This window comes from Hordeum vulgare, chromosome 2H (assembly GCF_904849725.1).
Source record: "Hordeum vulgare subsp. vulgare chromosome 2H, MorexV3_pseudomolecules_assembly, whole genome shotgun sequence".
Taxonomy (NCBI): domain Eukaryota; kingdom Viridiplantae; phylum Streptophyta; class Magnoliopsida; order Poales; family Poaceae; genus Hordeum; species Hordeum vulgare.
In genome coordinates, this window is record NC_058519.1 from 76974819 (window position 1) to 76983625 (window position 8807).

Here is an 8807-nt window from a genome sequence, read left to right on the forward strand (position 1 = left end):
GCATGTGACCAACTTTCTGTTGAGCAAATCCCATGAATCAGAATTTACAAGATTGGAATCGGTCTCACTAAGATTTGGAAACTGCTCTAGGTCATCGTATCGGTACCACCGAGATTTATATATCGGTGTCACCAAGAATTCAAAAGTTGCCACATTTAGTGCAATTCGGTACCATCGAGATTTATTTTGGTGTCACCTAGTTGGGAAATAATGTTATAACGGTTGGATTTTTGGGCATGCCTATATATACCCCTCCACCTCCTCTCATTCGTAGAGGAAGCACTCATAATACACTTACACTTGTGAGATCCATTTTTCTAAGAGAGAGCCACCTACTCATGTGTTGAGATCAAGAGATTCCAATCCAACCATTTTAAACTTGATCTCTAGCCCTCCAAAGTTGCTTTCCACGAAATCAATCTCTCCTACCCATGACAAATCTACGAGAGAGAGAGAGATTGAGTGTTGAGGAGACCATCTTTTAAAGCACAAGAGCAAGGAGTACATCTTTCTACACATCTATTACCTTTTGGAGGGTGGTGCCTTGTAGATTGGTTAGGTGTCGCTTGAGAGCCTCCTACTTCGTGTTGTGGATTTGAAACAAGAAGTTTGTACGGGCAAGGAGATCGCCTACTTCATGAAGATCTATTGTGAGTGAGGCTAGTCCTATGTGGACATAAGCCATGATGGAATAGACAAGGTCGCTTCTTCGTGGACCCCTTTTCGATGGAGCCCTCCGTGGGCTCTCGTAGCCGTTACCCTCCATGGGTTGAAGTCTCCACTAACATGGACGTATGATAGCACCACCTATAGGAACCATGCCAAAAATCGCCGTGTCAATCTCTATGTCTGATCTTCCTAAACTCTAGTCCTTAGTTATATGTTTAAAGTCTTTACTTTCCACTGCCATATTTCTCAACTAGCATGTGTAGGGTGCACTAGACTTGTTAGAATTGCTAAAATCTGTCAACCATTAAAATTGGAAAATAGGATTTTAATTTATCCAAGTAGTCCATTCACCCCCCCCCCTCTAGACACCTCTTCCATCGATCCAAAAATTGGTATCACAGCTTTGGTCTCCATAGCCTTGGTTTAAACACCATTGGAGGAAGATGGATGTGCCTAGTTTGGGGAATATTAGTTGGAGAGTGCATGTTCTTAATGGGGAGTATTATAGACAATGGAATGATGCAATGCTTGATATATTTGATGAATTCCATTTGCGCAAGTATGTTGAATATCCCTATGTGCCTCCCATTGATCCCTTACATCCTTCTCAAGATGAAGAACTTGCTATGCTTGGTAATCTAAAAACTGTAAATCTAATCAATAGAGGACTACCAAGAAATGTGCTTAATCAAATGCAAAACTTTGAGTATGCTCATACATTGTGGGAAAACTTAGGGAAATATATCCAAACTATTCCCTAAAAAATCTTAACATCATTTTCCATAAATGCATTGCCTTTCACAAGATGAATCCGAGTGATCCTAATTTTAATAATTGTCTATTTGAGCTTCTTGACCTCATGTGTGCTAAAGGAGATGACATTACCATTAATAATGTCATTGTTGAAGTGATTCACAAGCATAAACATGAAACTTGTCAGTGTCCAAATTCTCATGAAATTCTTGATTCTTATGATGAGGATGTTCCATCTGACGATGACAATGTGGAGCATGGCTACTACGATGAAGACAAAGAGGTTGACATCATCTAAGGTGATCATATACTTGGTGTTAAATATGTTACCTTTGACAAAGATACACTTTGTAGTTCTTGTCAAGTAGGAAAGCAAGTCGGTGGAAGTCAGCCCATGAAGATCATCATGACTACAAGAAGCCACTCGAGCTGGTTCACATGAATCTCTTTGGTCCCAATGCTTATAATAGTCTCGGTGGAAATTATTATGGCTTAGTCATTGTTGATGATTTTTCCAGATTTACGTGGGTATTCTTTCTTGATGATAAGTCGCAGGTACAAAAGATCTTCAAGAACTTTGCTCGGAAAGCCCAAAATCAGTTTGAAGTGAAGGTCAACAAAGTTTGGAGCAACAACGGAATGGAGTTCAAGAACACAAATGTGGATACTTTTCTTGACGAAGAAGGTATATCACATGAGTTCTCGATGATGTACACACCTTAACAAAATGGAATTGTTGAGAGGAAGAACCGAACTCTCATAGAGATGGACAGAATGATGCTTGATGAATACAAGACGCCAAGACACTTTTGGGAAAAAGTGGTGGAAACAGCTTGTCACGCCATAAACTGCCTCTGCTTACATAAGCTTCCCGGTAAAACGGCATACGAGCTACCACTACAAGAAATATGCTCATACATGACGTTCTTGAAGATGTCGTTGATGAATTCGTCATAAATCTATGACGATTTCATTCGAGTTTGTCGTAAGCCGTCTGAGGGGATCAAATCTACATATAAATTACGACGATGTGAGTCAAAAACGCCGTAACCGCATAAGATGAGATCGTCATAACTTTTACGACGATTATAAAAATGTCATAACATGTTCTAACTATGCTGACATGTCACTCCTAGGTCCATTCTATCCCACCTCATCCTAGTTTGTGAAGCAACCTACTATTTTGTCATTCCAAAAATTCTCGAAACATTCTCATAAATACTTTGGATCATATATTCCTCAAATATGTGAAAACCCTTCCTTTCATAGTTCAAAAATAATTCAGCAATATTCATTTTCCTATTCTGTTCAGAATATCACTTTGTGAAGGAAGTGCTATTTCTATTTCTTTGATTACCCTCATATTTTTTGGGCACTCTTTCCTATCCAAATCATTGCCTCATGAAAACTTTACTAACGATTTTCCTAGTAAATCTTTCTCAGGAAATTTCCAAAGTTTGTGTTCAGCTAACAGCTTTGTGAAGGAAGTACTAGATAGGAATATCATGATGAGTTGAATTTTTTTCCACATCTTCTATGTGCCCAAGACATAGCGCTCCAATTTTTTTAGCCCCATCTAACAATCCATGTGAGCTCATCATCCAATCTTTGTTTCTAGTAATATTTTCATTTTGTGAAACAACTACATTTTATATTGCTTTATAGTTGATGAAAAATTACCACGGGATGTAACTGACCATATAACCTCACTCCACCAAATTTTAGCTCATTTAATTCAGCCAGTTTCCCTCAATATTTTCCCAATATTCTGTTCAGTAGAGAGCATTGTGAAGGAAGTACAATTTTTGTTTATCCAAAATTTATGAAATTTTTACAGTGCCTTAATGTGCCAAAATTATCATCCTCCTCCAAATTTCATCTCAATACAATCATCTATGTGAGCCTAGTTTCATTACCATTTTCTGTCAAGATTGGCACATTGTGAAGGAAGTGTCACTTTGGCATGTCCAAATGTTATAATTTTTTTACACTGCTTTCACATGGCCAAATTAACATCATACACCAAATTTCAGCTAAATCCATTCATTCATTTAATCCCAACTTCATCATCCATGCTTCTGCACAGTGTTACTTTGCAAAGCAAGTGCCACCTATATTCATCCATTTGAGCTAAAAAATTGCCAACAGAGTCACCTTAGTAGATGATCATCCCCAGCCAAAACTTAGGCCCATTGTCTATGTGCATTACCCGCACCGCTAATCAAACACTTGGTTGCTAATTCATGTTTGAGCTTAGTTCAGTCTCCTCGTGAGGTTCTTCTATTGTATTCTTCTTCCTAAAACCTACCGAGGGAATGCCCAGCCCACTAGACATGCCTATTCCACCCAGAACGCGTGGCAACGCAACGGTCAGACGGTGAGCATGCAGCTGGCATGCAAGTTCACGCGCTCTGGAGTTGGGGCCCTCGACCACCATCAAAACCTCGACGTCAAGCCACCACACCATGTATTTATGATTCAATAGATACTTATGTACCTATAAATGATTTTTGGGAAAAATAAAGAGCAAACTGTAATGTAGCTGCAGTTCAAATTTAACCCGCTTCCAACTGAATCGACATAAATTTGTCTTTTCGCGAGAGGTGGATAAAAGCTTTTAACACCCAACCATTTTCTCAATTTTACATTAAATATGGCCTAGTATTTTATAAAAATGATTTGGTCCAATTTTGAAAGAAATATATGGTAGGTCCTTCACAAAAAAAAAATCATTTTGGGCACTTAAAAAATGGAAAATGGTTTTTACATACAAGGAAAATGAAAACTTCGTTAATCAACATTGTTTGCCATTCCAATATGCACCCTTGTGCATAATATTATATCATTTCAATAAACTATGTCATGAATGTGCCCATAAGATTGATCATTTGGCTTGAAAGCCATGAATCTTCCAAAATGATAGCCCATTTTTAAGAACACTTTTTAAAAATAATTGTTGTATTACAAGTTTATTATTTTTCGTCATAACTTTGTCACATATAGTGACACAATGCAAAGGTTTTCCATTTTTTTGATTTTTTTTGAATTTTTCATGGCCATTTCATAATGTGGTCAAAACAACAGGTATGACCGTTCCTACCTAGTGGTTGAATCTTGGAAATATTTTGGTGTTTCTCTGATTAAATAGATACTTTTGTACCTATAAATGATTTTTGGGAAAAATAAAGAGCAAAATATAATGTAGCTGCAGTTCAAATTTGACCTGCTTCCAATTGGTTCAACAAAAATTTGGCTTTTTCATGAGAGGCTCATAAAAGCCTTTAAGACCCAACCATTTGGTAAATTGTACATTAAATATGCCGTAGTATGCTAGAAAAATGATTTGGTCCAATTTTGCAATAAATATATGGTAGGTCCTTCATAAAAAAACTCATTTTGGGTACTCGAAAAATGGAAAATGAATTTTTCGTCCAAAGAAAATGAAAACTTCCTTAGGCAACATTGTTTGCCATTCCAATACGCACCATTGCGCACAATATGTGACCATTTGAACAAACTAAGCCATGAATGTGGCCATATGATTGATCATTTGTCTTGAAAGCCATGAATCTTCATACATGGTAGCTCATTTGTGAGAACACTTTTTGAAAATAATTGCCATATTACAAGGATATTATTTTACCTCGTAACTTTGTCACATATAATGACAAAATACAAAGGCTTTCCATTTTTTCGATTGTTTTTGAAATTTGCATGCCCATTTCAAAATGCGGTCAAAACGACGGGTATGACCGTTCCTAGCTAGAGGATGAATCTTGGGAAAAAATTGGTGTTTCTCTGATAAAATAGGTACCTGTGTACCTATAAATGATTTTTTGAAAAAATAAAGAGCCAACTATAAGGGAGCTGCAGTTCAAATTTGACCACCTTTCAACTGAATCAACAGAAATTTGTCTTTTTCATGAGAGATGAATCAAAGCTTTTGACACCCAACCATTTGGTCAATTGGACATTAAATATGACATACTATTTTAGAAAATTAATATGGTTTAATTTGCAACAAATATATGGTAGGTCCTTAAAAAAACTTATTTTGGAAACTTGGAAAATGAAAAATAATTGTTTCGTCCAAAGAAAATGAATACAAGTTGGTGATAATCCATGAAATATGATATACCTTGAGTGAAAATTTTAGTGGCGCCATTTTACAGTACACTCTTGATAGTTGCTTCACAAACACACATGTTTTTAGCACTTCAAAATTATTTTTAGTGTTACATATCTCACACCAATCAGAACGCAGAACTACCCTTTCCACGGATCATGCAGCAAACACCGTTGGATGCTCCGAGATCCAACGGCAGCCATCAATCCCACCTCCTCTCGCCCACGTAGCCCTATCCTCTCGTCCCTTCTCCCTCATGCAGCCGCCACCCCAACCATCTCCCTCCCTCTCTGATCCTGATCCAGATCCACGACCACAGCAACCCTCCTCCGACGACTCCGCCATATCGCCACGCAGAGTTCCAACTATACTTCTACACCTTCCCACTTCCTCGTCGGACTTCCTTCCTTCCTTCCATCCAATGCTGCCGCCGAATCTCTAAGCGCGCGACTACATCGGCCCGGGCCCACCCGCGCCAGCACCATTCTGCTCCTGGTGCTCCTCCTCCTCCGCCTCAGGCGAGACGGGCACGCACCTCGCGCTCCGCCTCGTCCTGCCGGGCTGCGGCTCAGTGGAGGAGGCCGGCATCGACGCCGCGCTCACGCTCGGGCCCGCTCCTGCCTCGACACGGGGCGGCGCCAAGCGTGGGTTCACCGACTCGCTCCTCGACCGTACTGCCGGGGTGGGCTGGGAGGAGGACAAGAAGGAAGGTGAATCCGCCGCCGCCGGAGCCGGAGCTCCTCCAGCTGCCAAGTACGGTTCTTGTTTTATTTTCAGCTCTAGCTCGGTTGCTTCGGTTTCGCACTTCTAGCTAGCTAGCCCCTTGGATATGTGCATCTGCTAGATTTTGTTTCGACAGTCGATTTAATTTTGGATTGCTTTATAAGCAGCGGTAGTGCCAAAGAATAGTGATGCCTCGCTTGATTTTCATGATCAAATGTACTACTACTACTACTACTGCTAGATTTAAGCAACTAGTAAGAGTACTCAATTTGTGAACGTGAATGAAACGCATGAGAGGATCTTCCCTGCTAAAACTACTACCACTTAACCGGTTTCTGCTAGCGTATAGTATAACCAGCTGGGTTTGTTGCTCATCTTAATTTGGTTCGACCTGGTCTGCTAATCAGTCAATGTTATGCACTTTGTATGGCACAAGTAATAGTCATGCTTCTCTTAATTTTATTCCTGAACTGGACGAGTTCTACTTGTGAATTAAACGCAGAATAGCATGTTCCCTGATAAAAGTAAATTGTCACTTAACCGGGCTCTGTAATCCTGTAACCACCCGGGTGTTTCTTATCTTAAATCTTAAATTATCTGAGTTGTATTTGACAAGGGGAAGGAGGGAGTGGCTAATAATCTCAATATTGATTGCATGTTTAAAACCATGTGTTTCAGTTGATGTTTGGTTTGATCTGCTCTAATTCCAAGTCTTGTGCACTCAATAGGGCTCAAGTTGTCGCATGGCCACCTGTTCGGAGCTATCGGAAGAACACGCTAGCAGCCAATGCCACAAAGACCAAGGCGGAGAACCAAGGTAGAAGCGAGGCAGGATGTTGCTATGTCAAGGTCAGCATGGATGAAGCCCCATACCTAAGGAAGCTTGATCTTAAGACTTACTCCAGCTATGACAACATTTCCCTGGAGCTGGAGAAGATGTTCAGCTGCTTCATCACTGGTGGGTGTTGCTCTTCTCGTTTAATACATCTCCTTTGTTGTCTCTAGATGCAAGTTACTATTGTTAAGTAGGTGGTTAATATCTAGCCTCAGTAAATCGGAGGTTAGGAATGAGATTTTGTCACATCCTTGAAACCCTAATCAAGTTAGGATTGTGCTCATATCTTCTTTGCATTGCATCTAAGAAAATTTCAACAAGAACAATGCAAGTGGTGAAGGAAAACTCAAAAACCCTAGCCACTTCTCAAATTCAAAGGAATTATAAACTTATTCAAATCAATGAACCCAAAATGGCCTCAAGAAAAGTTCAACTTTTCTGATAATTCTTGAAAACAAATAAGCAATGAAGAAAACCATTTTCTTAGTACATTTGGCATTTTAAATAAATGCAAAGACTAACGGTTTCAAGTTTTAAATTTGATTTCAAAAATATATAGTTTCCAAAAATGCTGAAAACTTTATGGGTGATTGGAAATATTCCAACTAACACCCCAGCATTTTTCAAACTATTTATAGTTTGCTTGTGAAGCCAAAATAAATGGAAAACAATGTCAATAATTAAAACAGAAACCAAATAGAAAAAAATGGGGAAAAAACCTACTTGTCGCCCTGAGGAGGCCCAGCCCACGCGGGGCAGGGTCGTCTTCTTCCTGTGCCTTGTGGTAGAGGAGAGATCGACCACGGCGGCCTCCTCCACCTCCTGCTTCGCCGTGGGGACCTCCGGTGCCCCCTAGGACAGCGCGACAGCAGGGTTATCCTCCCCGAGCGCGTCTCTATCCGTTCCCGTGATCCATTCCTCCCCTCCTCCCGGGTTCTCTCCTCCCTCCTCCTGCCGCCATTGCCAAGAGCTCGGGCTCGAGCTGTCGTGCCCCTAGCCATAGGATCTTCCTCCCGAGTAGTCCAGTAGCTCCGCCTCGACGAGCTGGTTCTCCTTGCATAAGCCGAAGCCTCCCCGAGCCCTGCAACGCCGCCAGCGCCATCGTCTTCAACCTTCGGCCGCCGGCAAATCGAAGGTGGATCGCCGGCTACAGCCCCTCCCCGAGCAGTCTGAGCCTAGCTTCACCTCCACCGTGAGGTTGCGATCATTTCCCCTCTTCTTCCGCTCGGATTCGTTCCCCCTACCCACTGGACCGACGAAACCGAGCTCCGGCAGCCGCCTCGGCTCGTCGCCGGCATGCTCCGGTCACCCATAGCCCTCCGTGAGGCCAGTGCTGGATGAGGCCAAGCCTGGGGATCATCCCAGTGCTCTCGGCAACCATTTCCGAGCACCACATCACGAGTTAGCGCGTCTCCGGTGAAGTTCCGCCATAGATCTGGTCGCAGCCGTTCAGTCTCGGGCGGGGGACGACGTGGCCGGGCTAACCCCGGTGGTTTAGCACTAAGCAGCCACTGACAGTGGGCCCTAGCAGTGGGTCAAACCCACTTAGGGGCTGGTCAGCGCGGGATTAGCTCCTGAGACGCTGACCAGTGGGTCCCCCTTGTCAGGTTTGACCTGACCAGGTCAGTTGACCCGCTGACGCATTGCTGATGTAGTTATGACGCAATAGATGGATTTCTGATTTAAAAGAATTCCAGAAAA

The 8807-nt window shown here is 41.8% G+C and overlaps 1 pseudogene; it reads left to right on the top strand.

Annotated features, from left to right (window-relative positions):
• The first annotated feature begins 5969 nt into the window (after positions 1-5969).
• On the top strand, positions 5970-7296 carry LOC123425563 (annotated as a pseudogene).
• Positions 7297-8807: the final 1511 nt, after the last annotated feature.